Source organism: Corvus hawaiiensis, chromosome 6 (genome assembly GCF_020740725.1).
Source record: "Corvus hawaiiensis isolate bCorHaw1 chromosome 6, bCorHaw1.pri.cur, whole genome shotgun sequence".
Classification (NCBI taxonomy): Eukaryota; Metazoa; Chordata; class Aves; order Passeriformes; family Corvidae; genus Corvus; species Corvus hawaiiensis.
The window spans coordinates 53,400,884-53,419,157 of NC_063218.1; the positions used below are offsets into that span (position 1 = coordinate 53,400,884).

The following is an 18,274-nucleotide window of genomic DNA, read 5'->3' on the forward strand; positions in this document are numbered from 1 at the left end:
CCTTGCTGATGGACTGCACGTTTGTACCTCTGTGTTTGGATGGAGGGACAGAAGGGTTACAGGAAAGGCACAATCCAGCATGGTAGGGAATAAGCCAAAATGTCAGGACTAAGCAAGCAGAACAGATAACCAGAGAGAGATGGGAATGGAGTAGAAAGCTCAGAATTATGGACAAATTAATGAACCAGCAGTACTGGAAATGGGAACAAGCTGTCAGACCTTCATCTCTTACAAGGACCAACTAAAATATCATAATTTCTGATGATTTTGATAGAAATAGAGTTATGCAAGACTGATATTGTTAACAATGATTTAATTAAGACTCTGTCAGCACTGTCAAGCCTAATTAACCTGGTATTTAGCCTTTTATAGGAGTTCATAAAAATGTGCCCTGCACTAAAACCCAGTGTTCTATAAATGGTCCCAGTCCTAGAAGGGTCACCTTTTGGCACAGCTGGCTCTAGAGAGCATCCCACTAAGGTGCTAAGATATCTCTCTCTGAAAAGATTACAAGTTCATGCTGCATTCCTTGCCCACACAGTCCTCTCCTCAGAGTTTGTGGGAATCTGGGGTGTCCAAGGAATGCAGAGTCAAGCGTCCTGGCAGCATCCCATCACCAAAATTATTTCACAGAGAATTAATCCCCAATTCTGTCACTTCTTGTCATGTGAGATTCAAATCTCTGCATTTGCCGAGCTGTGATGAGCATGGAAAGGCAGAAACTACACAATGGACTTGCACCACTTGTGAACATTTAGGTTTCTGGGCTGGTTAGTGACAGAAGCAGTTCACTATGTGGAGGAACAGGCTCCTCTGGATGTCAGCAAGAGCCTATGGGTAGAGTATACCACAAACCTCAGCTGCTGTCATGGCTATTCACTGGGGCCACAGCACCTCTAGCACTACCTCCCGCAGCTGTGGGACATGTGTTTCTCCGTGCCTTGTGGCAGCAAGCATACAGCAGCCTGGAGTCACCAGTGAAACCAGTTAGGTCTCTAGGGGGCTCTCTCAGAGGGTTTTATAGATAAGATTCAAAGAGAGGCTGAAAAATTAATATAAATGAGAGCAAACCACCAACACTCCCAGAAAATCCCATGTTCTGCAACTGTTATTGCTTCATCAGTGACAGGAAAGAGCAGTGTTCTAAAATAGGAGTTCACTTAATTGAATTTCCCTTAAGGCGCAGAAAATAAGCTTCCATGAAGTGGTATCAATTGTTCAACAATAACATGTTCTCCCAGCTGAAAACTGGGTTAGGAATTTGTATTGTATTTTCACAAAACATAATTCCTAGCCCAGTTTCTTCCTCCTCCTCGAGATAACCAGGCAGACTCCACCTCAGTGACCACTGAGTTAGACTATGTGGGTCAGTCAACACGTAACCAATGTTCAGCTTCTCCACACTCCTACGTAACAGAGCCTGCTGGATCCACCACGGGGCTTTAGACACACAAAGCCATTAAAGGAGCTGTTTGCTTAAACACCTTTGCATTTAAGGGGTTTTTTTTGTAACTACATCTGTATCTTTATCCTCTGTGCTGGGGTGCGAGGTTCATGACCGTGTCAAGCCCAGGTGAGGTCAGCTGCACACAGAACTCACATCCTTGTTCCTCCTGGGTTACAGGGCAGGCAGAACTGTACAGCTCAGGGTGCTGGAAAATACAAAGAAATACTCAAAAGCTACAGAGCAGTGAGGACTCATACCTTTTTCTGGTCATACAGAAAGTGTTAACAACCAACACTCATGTATTTACGTGTGAAATATTATCTTTCTGAAAGCTTGTCATAAATGTGGCTCAAAATGCAGGGATGGCCACGCTTTCCAAGTCTGTGCAGCAGGAAGAACATTTCCTAGGGAATAAGGTCAAAATATTAGCATTCAACTGAATCAGTATGGGCCAAATTAATGAAGTTACTGCTCCATCACAGACTTCCATACATGAAACCTGAGAAAGCGGTTGTATCAACAGCACATCAATCCATGGCACTGGTCAGCAGAACGAAAAACCCAGCCTCCAGTTTCAAAGTTTCATTCAGCTTTGGCACAGAAAGGTTAACTGTTGTTTAGACAATGCCTCTGAACAGATAATGTTAGTTAAAATGTTTGCATTCAAATCTTATTACACAGTGCAATAAGTTTGCTTTCTATGCAAACACTGCGCATCCCGTGCGGAACGGAAAGCTGGGGGGGCAGACTCTAATGAGTAATAGCTCAATCCCATGGATCCTTTTAAAACTAAAGGCAAGGAGGGGAGAATGTTTACCATCTCCAGACTCCGTGTGTGTCCATCCCAAAGCTTCTTCTTATTCTCCAGGGATTTGCAAAATTATGTGTTTAAATATTCATTATCTTTCTACTCTAATACTGCTTAAAACTCCTTTTTCAAGCCCAAGGATGACATAGACAGTGGATGAAAATTATATTCCGTCAAAACAGAGTCTTGTGGCAGCACTGGGTAAGTCAAACGCCCTGATGTGAGGGAAGGCAGCTAAATCATCCATCCAGATGGAAAATGTTGACAGTCCCTTAACCAGAGCACGTCTGCAGCACAGAGAGGTGTGCAATTTGGCTTTGTTCAGCAGACACCATGGAACTATTTATTCTGTCCTCAAGCTGAGCAGGAAGTTTATTAAGCTCGCCTGTTTCTGGACATACCACCTGGCTGCTGTGTTTGCTGTCGGAATGCAGAGTTGGATGGGCCCTTTCTGCACTGACGTAATGCACTGCCATGAGGAGGATTTCTCTGCGAGCCTGAGACCTATTCCTCTGACCCCAGGAGCACACTGCATGTTGTGCATCCAATTCCTGACAGGAATGCTTCATTTTGCTCTTGAGCAACCATTTCTGAGCAAGCCAGGAGCAGAATCCAGCTTTTCTTGGCTGAAAGAATTGGGATGTCCCAAAATGGGGCTTTTTAAACAGATGAGTGAAAAAGCAGAGAGCCCAAAGGACCATCACTCTCCAAAGAAAATCATACAAATCAACAAGGAAAAATTCCTCTCCGTAGTTAGACTTTCTACGATGCTCAAACAGCTGTGTGTTGTTGGGCTTAGCTCTGCTCCAGCATAGCCCTGAATATCCGTTCCACTGTCTCAGCAGGGTCCCAGGGGACACAGCGAGGTCCCTGGGCCTGCCTGTGGCAGAGGCTGAGCAAATCCACTTTGAGTGTGCCCTAGGTTTCCTGTGGGACACTGCCTTGGTCGGACAACTGCTCCTTGCACATCCCTTCCTGCTACCCCAGCGCACCATCATCCTCCCTCCCCAGGGCTGGATCTTCCCCTCTGCTGGGCTTGGCTGAGCTGTGGCTTCCTGCCCTGCCAAAGTGGTGGCTTGCAGCCCAGCACAGCTGCTGGGGACACCCTTGTGCTGCCACCAACTGCTCCAGCAGGCTGGAAAGCTGCAAATGTGGCACTGCTTCCTATGCAGGGGAGCTCCTACCTTCCCTCAGGCCCACGATCTTTGGGGGGTGCTGGACAATGGTTGGGAGCACAGCATTATATCCATCTGGAGGCCCAGGGAAGAGAATGGGGGTGATGACCAAGCTTTTCAGTCTTCACGTGGTGAATCACCAAGTTCCCCTGCAAATGCATCAGAGAGAACAGGGGAGCCCTTGTGTTGGGGTTTTAGTTTAGTCTTAGGTTTTCCTGTTAAAGGAATTTTCTCCCATATGCATGTTGCTAGGGGACAAATAGCTGTACTTAAGAAAGACAAAAAGGGGAGTGGGGCGGGCCTGGCTACTCTTTTGTCTACACCTGGGTGTGGGGACAGTTCGCTCTGAGCGTCGGGAGAGAGAAGCTGCAGAGAAAGGAGCTGCTGCTACTTTCTTTTTGGCCGTTCTTTCTTCTTGCTGGAAGCAACGCCGGTACCCCAAAAGCCGCTTTTCCCTGCCCTGCTGGAGACCGGGCTGTGGCTGTCCTGCTCCACTGCTGCTTCGAGCTTTCGCTACGCTGTAGCCCTGCTCACCCTGCCTGCCTGGGCCTCCGTGGGGTTCTCCCATCTGGATACATCTCGTCTGCCACCCGGGATTTGCGTTCGTCCCTGCCATTCCAGCCTGCTGTTCCTGAGAGTCCGGGATCGGTTGCCCAGGGGTTTGTGAAGCCTTTGTTCCATCCCTTCCCGGGATCCCAGGGCACCAGAGCCGCGGGTTTCCCGAGCTCGCTCCGGAGCGCCCCCTGCAGCCGCGGGGGAACCATCGCACCTGCCCTGCTCACCGGGAGCCGCCAGCGCCCCTGCCGGCTGCGAGCGGAACTGCACCCGAGGGGAAAGGGCCTGACAGCCGAGAAGGCTGGCACTGGGTTTGTGATTGCTGTTACTGCCATAGTTGTTGTTGTTTTGTTTGACTGGTTATATACATATATATATATATAGTAAAGAACTGTTATTCCTATTTCCCACATCTTCGCCTAAAGGCTCTTGATTTCAAAATATAATAACTTGGAGGGAAAAGGGGTTATATCTGCCACTTCAAGGGGGGCCTCTGCCTTCCTTAGCAGACACCTGTCTTTCAAAACCGAGACAGATCTTGGCGCCCAACGTGGGGCCTGAGGGCATTAAGAGATAGAGGTGAAAAAGGAATAACAGTTCCTCGATAACTTTATTTTGTGTGCTGGATATTGGAACCTTGTTAGGCAGCACTATGTGGTCTAGTTTACCCTGGTTTGGGTGGCATGTAGCCGTGGCTATATTCTTCCCCTTTGCAGCTCCTTACTTGAATATGGGTCCTCTGACTAAGGCTACCATTGCTGTTATCCAGCTTGCGTTATGGGTCGAGAAGGTGAGGAATTCATGGGTTTTTAACTTCCTCCGGAATGTGGGCACATGGATAAACAGCTATCACACACTGAGCACATGTTTTTGGGGTTATGTTAACAATGGTACCTTCTGTGAGGAAATGACACCAGGGGAAGTTTTCTCCCAACCCCTCAACCAGTTCTTTGGGCCCACCCCATCAATTTTCGAAGGGTTTAAATTCCCTCTGAATACTAACCACCTGCTGCTGATAGGCCTACTCTATTTAGCATTCAAGGATAAGTTGAGATTGGCTTGGATATCTACCCGGACACCAGCCCCAGAGACTAGAGATCCTGCCCCAGAACCTGACATGGCCCCAGAGAGTAGAGTTCCTACCCCAGAGCCTGATCCTGCTCCAGAGCCTGACACGGCCCCAGACACTAGAGATCCTACCCCAGAACCTGACACGGCCCCAGACACTAGAGATCCTACCCCAGAGCCAGAGCCTGCCACAGCCCCAGACACTAGAGATCCCGCCCCACAGACTGATACTGCCCAACAGTCCACCTCAGAAATGGACTACCCAAACTGGGTGGGGGTACTGGCAAAAGGGATGCAGGAGATGTGCCAAGAGATGGGTCAGGTGCGCCAGGGGATGTGCCAGGAGATGGGCCAGGTGCGCCAGGAGATATGCCAATTGCTAAGGGAATACACCTCCTCAGCTAGTGAAAAACCCTCTTCCTGCCCCAAAGAGGGTGAGTCCGATGGTGCAGCAGTGGAACCCACGGATGTTACAACCGTCCAGGCTTCAGCTGAACCACAAGGACAACCACAGCCAGCAGCAGTCGCCCCTGTGCAAAGGAGGAAGTATAAGACCAAATCAGTACGACCAGTTAATGATGATGGGCAACCAGGGCCCTCACAACCAGCAGGAGAGCCAGAGCCAGAAATCATTACTGAGTCCCTGTCGCACGACAGTCTCCGTGCTATGCGAAACGACATTGTGCGAAGGGGGCGTGAGCCTTATACCACCTGGCTGCTTCGGGTTTGGGACCTTATGGGCACAAGTGTGCAACTGGATAGTGGTGAGGCAAGGTATCTGGGATCGTTGACCCAGGACCCAGGTGTGGACCAGATATTTGTGAGGGAGCCAGGGCCTCTCTCTCTCTGGGAGCGGCTCTTAATGAGTGTGAGAGAAAGGTTCATTCACAAAGAAAGAATGCAGGAGTATCATCATAGAATGCAGTGGAAGACACTCGAGCAAGGGATCCAACAGCTAAGAGAGGTGGCAATATTAGAGGTACTCTTTGGGAAGGATGGACAGCATGATAATGACCCCGATAAGGTCAGGTGCACAGGACAGATGATGTGGAACCTGGCAAGGCTAGGGCCATCGCAATACACCACCTTCATTGCAACGATTGATGCTGACAATACCCGAGAAACAGTGGGCTCTGTTGCCAACAGGCTCAGGCATTATGACAGCATGATCAATGGCCCGCTGAAAGCTCATGTCTCTGCTGTGGTCCAGGACCTCAAAGAGGAGATGAAGGAGAAGATGGAGGAGATGAGGGAGGAGATGAGGAGGGTCAGTGTGGCACCAGTGCGAGTCACAGGCCCCCAAGTCAGAGCCCGTCGTCCCCCTGCTAGAGAGAGAGGGTACACCTCACGAGCTGAGCTGTGGTTTTTCCTGTGTGAGCATGGGGAAGACATGAGAAGGTGGGATGGGAAACCCACCTCTGCCCTGGCAGCGCGGGTGCGTGAACTCAAGGAGGGAGGCACTAACCGAGGGGGTTCCGCTAAGGTGAAGGTAGCCTCAGCCTCCCGTGACCGAGCTGCCAGGCATTACAGAAGGGAGGATGATATGTCGGATCCCCTTGAAGGTACCTCGAGCATGTACGCCCAGGGAAAGAATGATAACCAGGGCTAGAGGGGCCCTGCCTCTAGCCAGGAAGAGGCACGGGAGAACCGAGTTTTCTGGACGGTGTGGATCCGATGGCCTGGCACATCAGAGCCACAAAAATATGATGCATTGGTTGATACTGGGGCACAATGTACTTTAATGCCATCGGGACATGTGGGGGCAGAACCTGTATCCATCGCTGGGGTGACCGGGGGATCACAGCAGTTGACCCTTTTGGAAGCTGAGGTGAGCCTGACTGGGAAGGAGTGGCAAAAGCATCCGATTGTGACCGGCCCAGAGGCCCCGTGTATTCTGGGCATAGACTTCCTCCGGAATGGCTACTACAAAGACCCAAAAGGACTCAGGTGGGCATTTGGGATTGCTGCTGTGGAGGCAGAGGGCATTAGGCAATTGAACACCCTGCCTGGACTATCTGAGAATCCTTCTGCAGTTGGGCTCCTGAAAGTGGAAGAGCAACGAGTGCCAATTGCCACCTCGACAGTGCACCGCCGGCAGTATCGGACAAATCGAGATGCTGTGATCCCCATCCACAAGATGATCCGCGAGCTGGAGAGTCAAGGGGTGGTCAGCAAGACCCACTCACCCTTCAACAGCCCCATCTGGCCTGTGCGCAAGTCTGACGGGGAATGGAGATTGACTGTGGACTATCGTGCCCTGAATGAAGTGACTCCACCGCTGAGCGCTGCCGTGCCAGACATGTTGGAGCTCCAGTACGAGCTGGAGTCCAAAGCAGCAAAGTGGTACGCCACTATTGACGTTGCCAATGCATTCTTCTCCATTCCTCTGGCAGCAGAGTGCAGGCCTCAGTTTGCCTTCACCTGGAGGGGCGTGCAGTACACCTGGAACCGACTGCCCCAGGGGTGGAAGCACAGTCCCACCATCTGTCATGGACTGATCCAGACTGCACTAGAAAAGAGTGAGGCTCCAGAACATCTGCAGTACATTGATGACATCATTGTGTGGGGGAACACCGCAACCGAAGTGTTTGAGAAAGGAGAGAGAATAATTCAAATTCTCCTGCAAGCTGGTTTTGCCATCAAGAAGAGCAAGGTCAAGGGACCTGCCCGAGAGATCCAGTTCCTGGGAGTAAAGTGGCAAGATGGACGACGTCAGATTCCCACTGAGGTCATCAATAAGATCACAGCAATGTCTCCGCCGACCAACAAGAAGGAAACACAAGCTTTCCTAGGTGCTATAGGTTTCTGGAGGATGCACATTCCCGAGTACAGCCAGATCGTGAGTCCTCTCTACCTGGTTACCCGCAAGAAGAATGATTTCCACTGGGGCCCTGAACAGCAGCAAGCCTTCGCCCAGATCAAACAGGAAATTGCTCACGCCGTAGCCCTTGGCCCAGTCAGGACAGGACCAGAGGTGAAGAACGTGCTCTACTCTGCAGCCGGGAACAATGGTCTGTCCTGGAGCCTCTGGCAGAAGGTGCCTGGTGAGACTCGGGGCCGACCACTGGGATTCTGGAGCCGAAGCTACAGAGGATCTGAAGCCAACTACACTCCCACCGAGAAGGAAATCCTGGCAGCTTATGAAGGAGTCCAGGCTGCCTCAGAAGTAATCGGCACTGAGGCACAACTCCTCCTGGCACCCCGACTACCGGTGCTGGGGTGGATGTTCAAAGGAAAGGTTCCCTCCACGCATCACGCCACCGACGCTACTTGGAGCAAATGGATTGCCCTCATCACGCAGCGCGCCCGAATTGGAAACCCAAGTCGCCCTGGGATCTTGGAAATAATTACAAACTGGCCAGAAGGTGAGACTTTTGGGTTATCTTCTGAAGAAGAAGAGGAGCAGGTGACACGTGCCGAAGAAGCCCCACCATATAACGAGCTACCAGAGAGTGAAAGACAATACGCCCTCTTCACTGATGGTTCCTGCCGAATTGTAGGCGCTAGCCGGAAATGGAAAGCCGCTGTATGGAGCCCCACACGACAAGTTGCACAGGCCACTGAAGGAGAAGGTGGATCGAGCCAATTTGCTGAGCTCAAAGCTGTCCAATTAGCTCTGGACATAGCTGAAAGAGAGAAGTGGCCAAAGCTCTACCTCTACACCGATTCATGGATGGTAGCCAATGCTCTGTGGGGTTGGCTGGAAAGGTGGAAGGCGGCAAACTGGCAGCGCAGAGGAAAACCAATCTGGGCTGCTGAAGAGTGGAAAGACATTGCCACTCGGGTAGAGAAGCTATCCGTGAAGATCCGTCATGTAGATGCTCACATCCCCAAAAGCCGGGCTAATGAAGAACATCGTAACAACAAACAGGTAGATCAGGCTGCGAAAATAGAGGTGTCCCAGATAGACTTGGATTGGCAACATAAAGGAGAACTGTTCCTAGCTCGATGGGCCCATGATGCCTCAGGTCATCAGGGCAGAGATGCCACCTATAAGTGGGCACGAGACCGAGGGGTGGATCTAACCATGGACAGTATCTCCCAGGTTATCCATGACTGTGAGACATGCGCTGCGATCAAGCAGGCCAAGCGGGTGAAGCCTCTGTGGTACGGCGGGCGATGGTCCAAATACAAGTATGGGGAGGCCTGGCAGATTGATTACATCACACTGCCTCAAACCCGCCAAGGCAAGCGCTATGTGCTCACAATGGTAGAAGCCACCACTGGGTGGCTGGAGACCTACCCTGTGCCTCATGCTACTGCCCGGAACACCATCCTGGGCCTGGAAAAGCAAGTCCTTTGGAGGCATGGCACCCCTGAGAGAATCGAGTCTGACAATGGGACTCATTTCAAGAACAGCCTTATAAACACCTGGGCTAGAGAACATGGCATAGAGTGGGTGTACCACATCCCTTACCATGCACCAGCAGCTGGGAAGGTTGAGCGGTGTAATGGACTGCTTAAAACCACCTTGAAGGCACTGGGTGGGGGGACTTTCAAAAACTGGGAGATACATTTAGCAAGAGCCACCTGGTTAGTTAACACTCGAGGTTCCACCAGCCGAGCAGGCCCTGCCCAATCCGAACCCCTACAAACAACAGATGGAGATAAGGTTCCAGTGGTGCACATGAGAGGTATGCTTGGAAAAACTGTTTGGGTAAAGTCTGCCTTGAGCAAAGACAAACCCATCCGTGGGGTTGTTTTTGCTCAGGGACCAGGTTGCACCTGGTGGGTGATGCAAAAGGATGGAGAGACCCGATGCTTACCTCAAGAGGACCTTGTTTTAGGGTGAACTACCCATGGCTCTGCACTTGTATCAATATCAGCATGTATATTTGTATATAATTTGGGTAATGCATAGATTTATATAGTTAAAAAAAAAGTTAAGTTTCATGTAACATGTTAGTATGGGAAAAAATTCGGGGTGGATAATGTTGGGGTTTTAGTTTAGTCTTAGGTTTTCCTGTTAAAGGAATTTTCTCCCATATGCATGTTGCTAGGGGACAAATAGCTGTACTTAAGAAAGACAAAAAGGGGAGTGGGGCGGGCCTGGCTACTCTTTTGTCTACACCTGGGTGTGGGGACAGTTCGCTCTGAGCGTCGGGAGAGAGAAGCTGCAGAGAAAGGAGCTGCTGCTACTTTCTTTTTGGCCGTTCTTTCTTCTTGCTGGAAGCAACGCCGGTACCCCAAAAGCCGCTTTTCCCTGCCCTGCTGGAGACCGGGCTGTGGCTGTCCTGCTCCACTGCTGCTTCGAGCTTTCGCTACGCTGTAGCCCTGCTCACCCTGCCTGCCTGGGCCTCCGTGGGGTTCTCCCATCTGGATACATCTCGTCTGCCACCCGGGATTTGCGTTCGTCCCTGCCATTCCAGCCTGCTGTTCCTGAGAGTCCGGGATCGGTTGCCCAGGGGTTTGTGAAGCCTTTGTTCCATCCCTTCCCGGGATCCCAGGGCACCAGAGCCGCGGGTTTCCCGAGCTCGCTCCGGAGCGCCCCCTGCAGCCGCGGGGGAACCATCGCACCTGCCCTGCTCACCGGGAGCCGCCAGCGCCCCTGCCGGCTGCGAGCGGAACTGCACCCGAGGGGAAAGGGCCTGACAGCCGAGAAGGCTGGCACTGGGTTTGTGATTGCTGTTACTGCCATAGTTGTTGTTGTTTTGTTTGACTGGTTATATACATATATATATATATAGTAAAGAACTGTTATTCCTATTTCCCACATCTTCGCCTAAAGGCTCTTGATTTCAAAATATAATAACTTGGAGGGAAAAGGGGTTATATCTGCCACTTCAAGGGGGGCCTCTGCCTTCCTTAGCAGACACCTGTCTTTCAAAACCGAGACACCTTGTTCTGTAGTTCCTCTTTTCTGTGCAGTGAGCTGAGCATGACCAACCCCTACTCACCAATATAGGCTGTGGGGCAGAATTGATTTTTCCCCACTATCTGCCCTCCAGAAATAACTAACAGTTCAATATAAATCCCAAATAATTTCCCTTTACCCTGATGAAAGTTTTCTCTTGAGAGCAAATAATGTTTTCAGGCCACTCTTAACACCTCCCAGCATGCATGTAAAATTTTGCTGAATTTAGCCAGCGGACATCTTTTCAAAGTGGATAATTTAAAAGATGTCTTGTTTTCAGCTATAACAGTACAAAATACACTAGGTACTTTGTCCAAAGAATCCCTCCCAGATTTACAGCAGGCCAACTGGATTCATAAACTGTTCACAGGCGAGTAATCAAAGAGATTTAAAATAGGAAACATTTTCTCCTCTGTTTGTGCTGAGTTTTTTCAAAGTCAGATGGCAGATACAACATCAGCAATGCATTTCTATTACATATATATAATATGTAATTTAGACAAATGTATAAAGGACCTTGTCTGGCACTTCCTAGCAGCCTGCAGAAGGTCATTTATGAGGTAGGCATTTTTTGAAATATGAATAGGGACGCACTCATCCAAAGCACACCAATATTTTTGGCTTGTTCTGAACAGAGAAACTTTAACTGCTATAAATATTTCAAGGAGGCTGGATATCTCTTGAGATGGAGCATTACATCTTTTTAACTTCCAGCTTAACATGGCGGAAGCAGGCAAACCCCAGCATTTGTACAGGCACGTGAACCCAAGTGCCACCCCTCAGCACCCCTTTGTGGCCTGATGCTGTTGTAATTATTCCTTCTGTTTCTGCACCCTGCCTGCTTGGCTTTGCATTTTGCTGGACCTCAGAGTCACCTCCATGAGCTACCACAAAACACAGGTCCAGTGGGTGTCACTGAGCCCAGCCTCCTGCTTGAAGCAGGGCTGTCACCAACACAGAGCAGAGCCACAGGTTCAGCTGCTGTCCCAGGCACCACCGGGAAGTTTTGGCATAAAACCTGCAGCAATATTCAAACTTCAGCCCTGCCTGAACTGGTGGCCGCTCTAGGGACCACTTGAGCCTTTACAGTCCTGACAGGAGTCAGGAATTCCCTCCTCTGAAGAAAAGAGTGGGGAATGAAGGTCCTCAGCTACACTGAAGTGGCTATTGCTTCACCAAGCCTGACAACGTCATGAGTTTTTACAAACTGTAAAAACAACCAGATTCCAAGCTTTGAAGTGGGGAGAAAAGCTAACTCCATGCTATAATTACATTTTATTTGGACTTCTCTTTCTGTACACGAGAGCAGGGGCTGAAAACACTTATTACAAAGCACAGAGGAACTTAAAGCACGCTCTTATTTAAACCAGCCTCTATCACTCTTGCTCAAAACAAATACACAATAGAGATAAAGTTTTAGTGTAACAGGACAATGTTTTTAAATTGCTGTCCTGCCTGTTCTCTTTCCAGAGGATTAACATCCACCTGTATGAATGTTTAACCTGTGCTGGCAGGAGGGGGACTGGCAGGGTAGGACTGCATAGGACGCTGCTCCTGTTGTGTTCACCCAGCCTCTGAGGCTCCCCACTGAAGCGTAGGCAGCACTGGTACCCGTTACATGAACACTTCTCAGCAGGTTCCTCATGCAGCTGCAACCAAAGAGGAAAGAGGATGCCCCCTGAGCAGCCTTCTGGGCAGGCCAGGTGCTAAGGAACAGACTTGTGACTTTTGACGGTGTGATGCCCTCATTTTGCTCTGAAGTTTCTCACCATTAGTCGTAAGTCCTACGCATTCCATTTACTTGCATGGTGAAAAGGTTTTTAGAGCAAAAAAATTTCAGATACTTTCTGCAAGTTCATTGAAGTTCAGTAAGCTGTTTCATCTCAGTGGTAGGAACATGTCCACTTCAGCTGGAAAACTTCCTGGCAGAGAGCAGGTCTTTAACAGAGGAGTCAGTACTTGTCAACCATGCAGGAAGCTCGAGAACTCCCTTCTCAGCAAACCTTACACCTTCCTCAACACTCACTGTGCCTCTGCACATGCCTGCAACTACATGCCCCAGAATAATATCCTAGTTTAAAAAGTTTTGGGGTTTTTTTTCCCAAGTTTGAACTTTGGTTTTGTTTTGAAACCTTCCCCTTTTTTTCCTGACTAATGCAGCTCATAAAGGAACACCTCCCTCAGGCCAAAAGCACTGAAGATGCTTGTGATGATCTGCCAAGATTTTAACAAGGGTGTCCTCAGCACCTCGGAGCTGCACATCCATGGAATGTGGCCCATATTAATAATACTTTAACTTCTCTCAACATGCTCAGAGACAGCGTTGATGCCAACCCACAGGTTCCCAGGGGCAGAATGACAGCATCCACACGGGCTATTAACCTGAAAGACAAACGTTTGCATTTTTTGCTAATCCCCTCAAGTACTTAGTATTTCAGAATATCTTTCCTCACAGTCGCCCTCACAAGACCGTGGAATTACTTATTTTAGACTGAAGGAGGACAGTCATGTGATGGCATTAATTGTGAGACCTGTCACTTGTTTATGACTGTAGCACTGCTGGTACAAAGCAAACATACCAGATTTACAGTTGAAGGGCTTTGCCCAGGAAATTGCTCAGACACATGCAAAACCTCACCAAAAAAGAGCCTTTGGGGGATGTAGGTGTGAATAATTCACAACGTGCCTGGGGAGCATTCCTCTGCACATCCAGGAGCCAGCTCGGGAGGGATGGACCCTGCCTGTGCACCCTGCCTCTATCCTGGGGCAAGCCAAGGAGCAGAGCAGCCCTTCCCCCAGTGTTACAAAGGTATCAGCTGCTTTCAAAATACTGTACTGACATTCCAGCTGCAGGAGTGCAGGTGACCACTGCAGAAAGGGGGCCAAGGCTTAGTCTTTTCTACGGTAGATGCCACTATGGCATCGGGAGAGATGAAGAATCTCTCGATTTGGACATATACTTTTGAATTACTTCATCAGAAGGAATATTACGGGCAGCAGGGATCTAAGAGAGTCACGTAGCCAGGGCGATTTTATGCTGCTCTTATTGGAAGATGTTGCAACAAGATACTCTGTGCATTGTTTACATTTCCAAAATGACGAAACCAGAGGACAGAACAAATGATACTAAAACCCTGGGCTGCTTCATGTAGTTTCTACACCTTGGCAAATCAAGGTCAAAACAAAACCCCAAAATGTCTCCCCATCATTTTCTCCCCTCTCACCAGGGGGTAAAGAAAGATTCTTAAGTGCTGTTAAAGGATGAACTTTTAGCATCACTTCCTCATCTCCAGTTTGTTAAGAGAACACAGTGGTCACCCCCCTTGTGCCTGGAGAAGAGAGCTGTCATGGGAAGGCGAAGAAAATACCAGCAGTACTGAGAGAAAGAACAGCAAGAAAGCAAATTTAGTGTTACAGACTTGTTGCCAAGTGGAGGCAAATCTTTTCTTGTTGACATGACACAGGCTTTACTCTTGGGTTAGGTGTGCTGTGCAGGAAAGAGCTGGGATCCCCCCCAGCTGCTCCACTGCTCTTGGTCTGGTTAATCTCTACCAGAAAGACACTTGCCAACCCTCTCTCTTTTCCAACCATCATAAGTATCAAGGTTAAAGATCAAAATTTGAAAACAAAACATGTTGAAAGACTTGTCTTCTCTGCAAGTGAGAAGAAAGTATGTCTAACTCTCCAGTCTGTATGCTTTTCAGTGTGGGCATGCTGCACTATCAGAGTTTACATGATAGTCTTCATCAGGGCATCACACCACACCGTACAAACCAGCCACACGTTAATCCTGCCAGGCAGGAGTAAATGAACATCTTCTGTATTTCACTGAGCGGAAGATTGAAGAACTGGAGAAATTTAGGGATTTGTGCAGGATCACATCGAAGCAACAGCACGTGAAGGGAGCATCTGACCAAAGTAATGCGGATGCATAGGAAAAAGTCCAAACCCCACTTCAGAATTTGTCTAATTCCCATGGGATCACAGGCCCTAACATTTCATCAGGTCAAGCAAGTCACAGTCTGCTCAAGGATATACATTCCTTTTTTATCATGTAACCACTATGTGACCCTGACAAGAAGTTCAGAGGGTTCTTTTCTCTAGTGTAGGCTCTAATTGCCTTTCTTAAGGGGAGGAAAAAAAAGGAAACAAGACCCAGGTAAGCATACAACAACAAAGCAATCCCTCCAGCCTCACTACACTTCCCTTGCAAACAGCATCAGTACTTTTCTGGTCAGGTACATATATTTTTTACATACACTGTGTAGGTATAAACTTCATACATACTTTTGTGTTCTGGAACAATAATAATTTATGTTCAGGACACAGCCCAAGCAAGAATCTCACAATACAAGATAATTATCTTGCTACAGTCATGCACCAAGAAGCAGCTACTCCAGCATGGAGTGGGAGTATCCCATCTAGGAAAAGGAAACCAGAGCTTGGAATTGAAGATGCCATGGGGCAGACACCCAGTCCCAGAAGGACATTTAGTCCCCTTTAGTGCACAGAGCTGTGCTCCCCTATGAACAGTAGCACTACACTTCCCTTTCTAGGCCATGGTGGAGTGAGGGGGATGCAAGGGCTGGTCCTGATTTTGGTTCTAGGAACGTTGCAAGATAAAAACCATGTCGGTTTAGCAGTACTAAAGAATAATAAACTAGGCATCCCAAAAAGTCTATTTGTTTTGAGTAACGTCTATTCCCAACATGTCTATTCACAGTCTTAGTAAGTGACAGCTTCTACCTTTTGCAGTCAGTGGCGTCAGCAGATGTTATGAATTTAGCAATCCAACATTTCAGTGAAGCGTAAACAAATTATAGTGAACAAATGGTCTTGAAATCTGAACTCAGAGATATTTTCTGTAACTCAGAACTTGATAGGGTGTGCTTACAGACCTAGCAGGGAGCTTCCATCAAACATTGTAGAAGCTTATGGGAAGTGCAGTCCTCTCATTTGCAGCAGATGTACTTCTTGGGAGATTCATTCTTCTTAAGCAGAAAACATTTTAGCCATTTAAAAACCTCTTAACTTTAAAGCTAGCAGGCATTCTGACACTGCATGCAGAAGGCTGGATTCTCACTCATTTCCCTGGAGTCTTGAAGACTGCAGCCAAGCACATGAGGATGCCAGAAAGATGCCTCCCACAGACTTGCAGGAACCCTTCTAGCTTTTTAAAACCTGAGAAGACCTTTGGTCCAAAGCTTTGCAGTGCGGAGTTCCCAGAAATGGCAACATGCAAAGAAAAAACACCAAGCCCTGGAGAGCTAACCTTATTAATAATCCGCTTCTCCCAACTTAAAGTTGGTTGGGATAGAAACACTGAATCTCAAACCCAGGAAATTATGAGTGTGAAGCTGTCATGCCCAAACAAGCATGGCAGAGCTCCCAGTGACTTCACACAGTCAGCTCTCAAGTTACAGAAGTTGGAGCTGGATTTACAAGTGGCATCAACCGAACCTCCAAATCCAGATCCTGGGGTACCTTCAAAGCCTAGACACAAAGCTTGTGCCTTCTGCCATTGGCATGGACACATAAACAGTCAAAGGATGGAATGACGCTCTCGGTCCTCTTGGGTGACAAAGTGCACACTCACTGGAAAGGTCAGAGACTGAGAGTCTGTTCTGCACTTTTATCATACTTGAGGAGGAGACATGGGTGGATGGAGAACTGACTGCTGCCAATAGAAACATTGTTTCTTATTCACAGGGACATGCAGCAGCAAAACCAAAATTACTCAAAACAAATAGTACTGAAATTACTGGGGTCAAGGACAGTGGAGCCAAGAACACCCACGAAGGGTGGGACACAGGTACCTTACATCATCCTGACATTTAAAAGGGCTTTTTAGGGTTTAACTCTCCTGGTCTCATGAAGAGAGTCAGTGGTGTGAGAAAAACCTCTCCTTTCATCTTCTGGAGCTCTTTGAAAGGAACAGCCGGTGTCTCTGGTTACGAACAGAGGCTTTTCCTGCAGAGGAGGGCTCCAGCTGCAGAAGCTGCCAGGAGAGCCACACAGCAGCTGCAAGTGCAGCCACCACAGCAAAGGAGTGGCTTTCCTCCACCCATCAAAGCACTGCAGTAACTGGGCTTTTTGGCTGTGTAGTGGCTGCAACTGTGCGAGCCACGGGTGCTGACCCAAACCGTGGCAGGCCCCTGAATTTGCCCAAGTGTAGCTTTGCCTGTTATAGCCACAGCATGGGTCAAGCCATGGGCATGCAGTGTGTGTGCAGAAATGCACTAAAAAGTTTCAAGCTACCGTCCCAAGCAGCACAGCAACGAGCCCATCAAGGTCCCAAAACCACCCTCTTTTGGGCTCTGAACCTCAGTGGGCCCAGTGTGGCGAGTGCAGCTATTCCTCTGCTCCCATTTGCTGCAAAGCGAAGCAAAGCAAAGCTTACACAAAGCAGCTAGTTCAGAATCCCAGATTAGAAAGTGTCACCAGTTAATGTCACCTGATGGCATTGTTTAGCTGGGGGTATTTTTTTTTAACTGCGTGTTTATAGCACTCGTTTTGATAGAGTAATCACAGCACTTAGTGTTGGCTTTCATCTCCTTCATGTGACTCACCCCTTCCATTTTCCAGGGCTCAGCTGTGATTGCTGGAATGGTTCAGCTATCTGCACTGGTGCTACAAACTGGCCTGTGCCACCAGGCTCAGATCTGGAGCAGAAGTGCTTGGAGTAGGTGGGAGTTCATATCAGGAGGGTTTAATCACCCTGCCGAAGGGGGACTGGCTCTTATCTGTGCAGCTGGCTCTGCTGCCCGTCTGCTGACTGCAAAGGGACAAGGGCAATCTGGGGCTTAAAAGGTAGATTTGGCCTCAGTCTCATCTTTAAATATGTATGGTCAGAGATATCTTTATTTTACAGATGCGTATAGCTCTAAATATATATCTATATTAAGAGATACTTTTGTTTATATATCTACATAAATACACACAAGGTTTTGAAAGCTTCCCCTCTCAAACAACGAGAGAAAAATACCTTGTTTTGGACATACCAAAATTTCCCACAGGAGTCTGGAAGAAATATCTCTGTGTCCCGACTCAAAAGCATCCAGAGAGCCCTTGAGGAGGTATTCCCAGGTGCCAGGAGCTGGCAGTGCACAGCAGAGGCAACCAGAGCCCCCCTGGCTCTGCCCTGGCACAGAGGAACCCGGGGGTGACAAAGCAGCAGTGCCCCTTGGCCCCAGTAATAAGGTGGGTGGCACAGCAGCTGCATTGAGCAACATAAAGGTGGTGGGGAAATAATTTCAGTTTCCTGTAGGGTTTCATCATTTTACATATTTTTGCATAAGCCAGTATAAAGCCTCTTGGCTTTTTCCAACAGCATTAGAAGCATAGATAAACATGCAGATTTCCATCAA

The 18,274-nt window shown here is 48.6% G+C and overlaps 1 long non-coding RNA gene across 4 annotated transcripts in view; it reads right to left on the minus strand.

The window, feature by feature from the left end:
• The window catches only part of LOC125327505, a 69,537-nt gene that overhangs the window by 32,205 nt on the left and 19,058 nt on the right, over positions 1–18,274 (minus strand). For all 4 annotated transcript variants that reach the window (XR_007204298.1, XR_007204295.1, XR_007204297.1 and 1 more), the window contains one exon: positions 1,517–1,652. This is a non-coding gene — a long non-coding RNA (uncharacterized LOC125327505). The remainder of the gene's footprint in view (positions 1–1,516; positions 1,653–18,274) is intronic.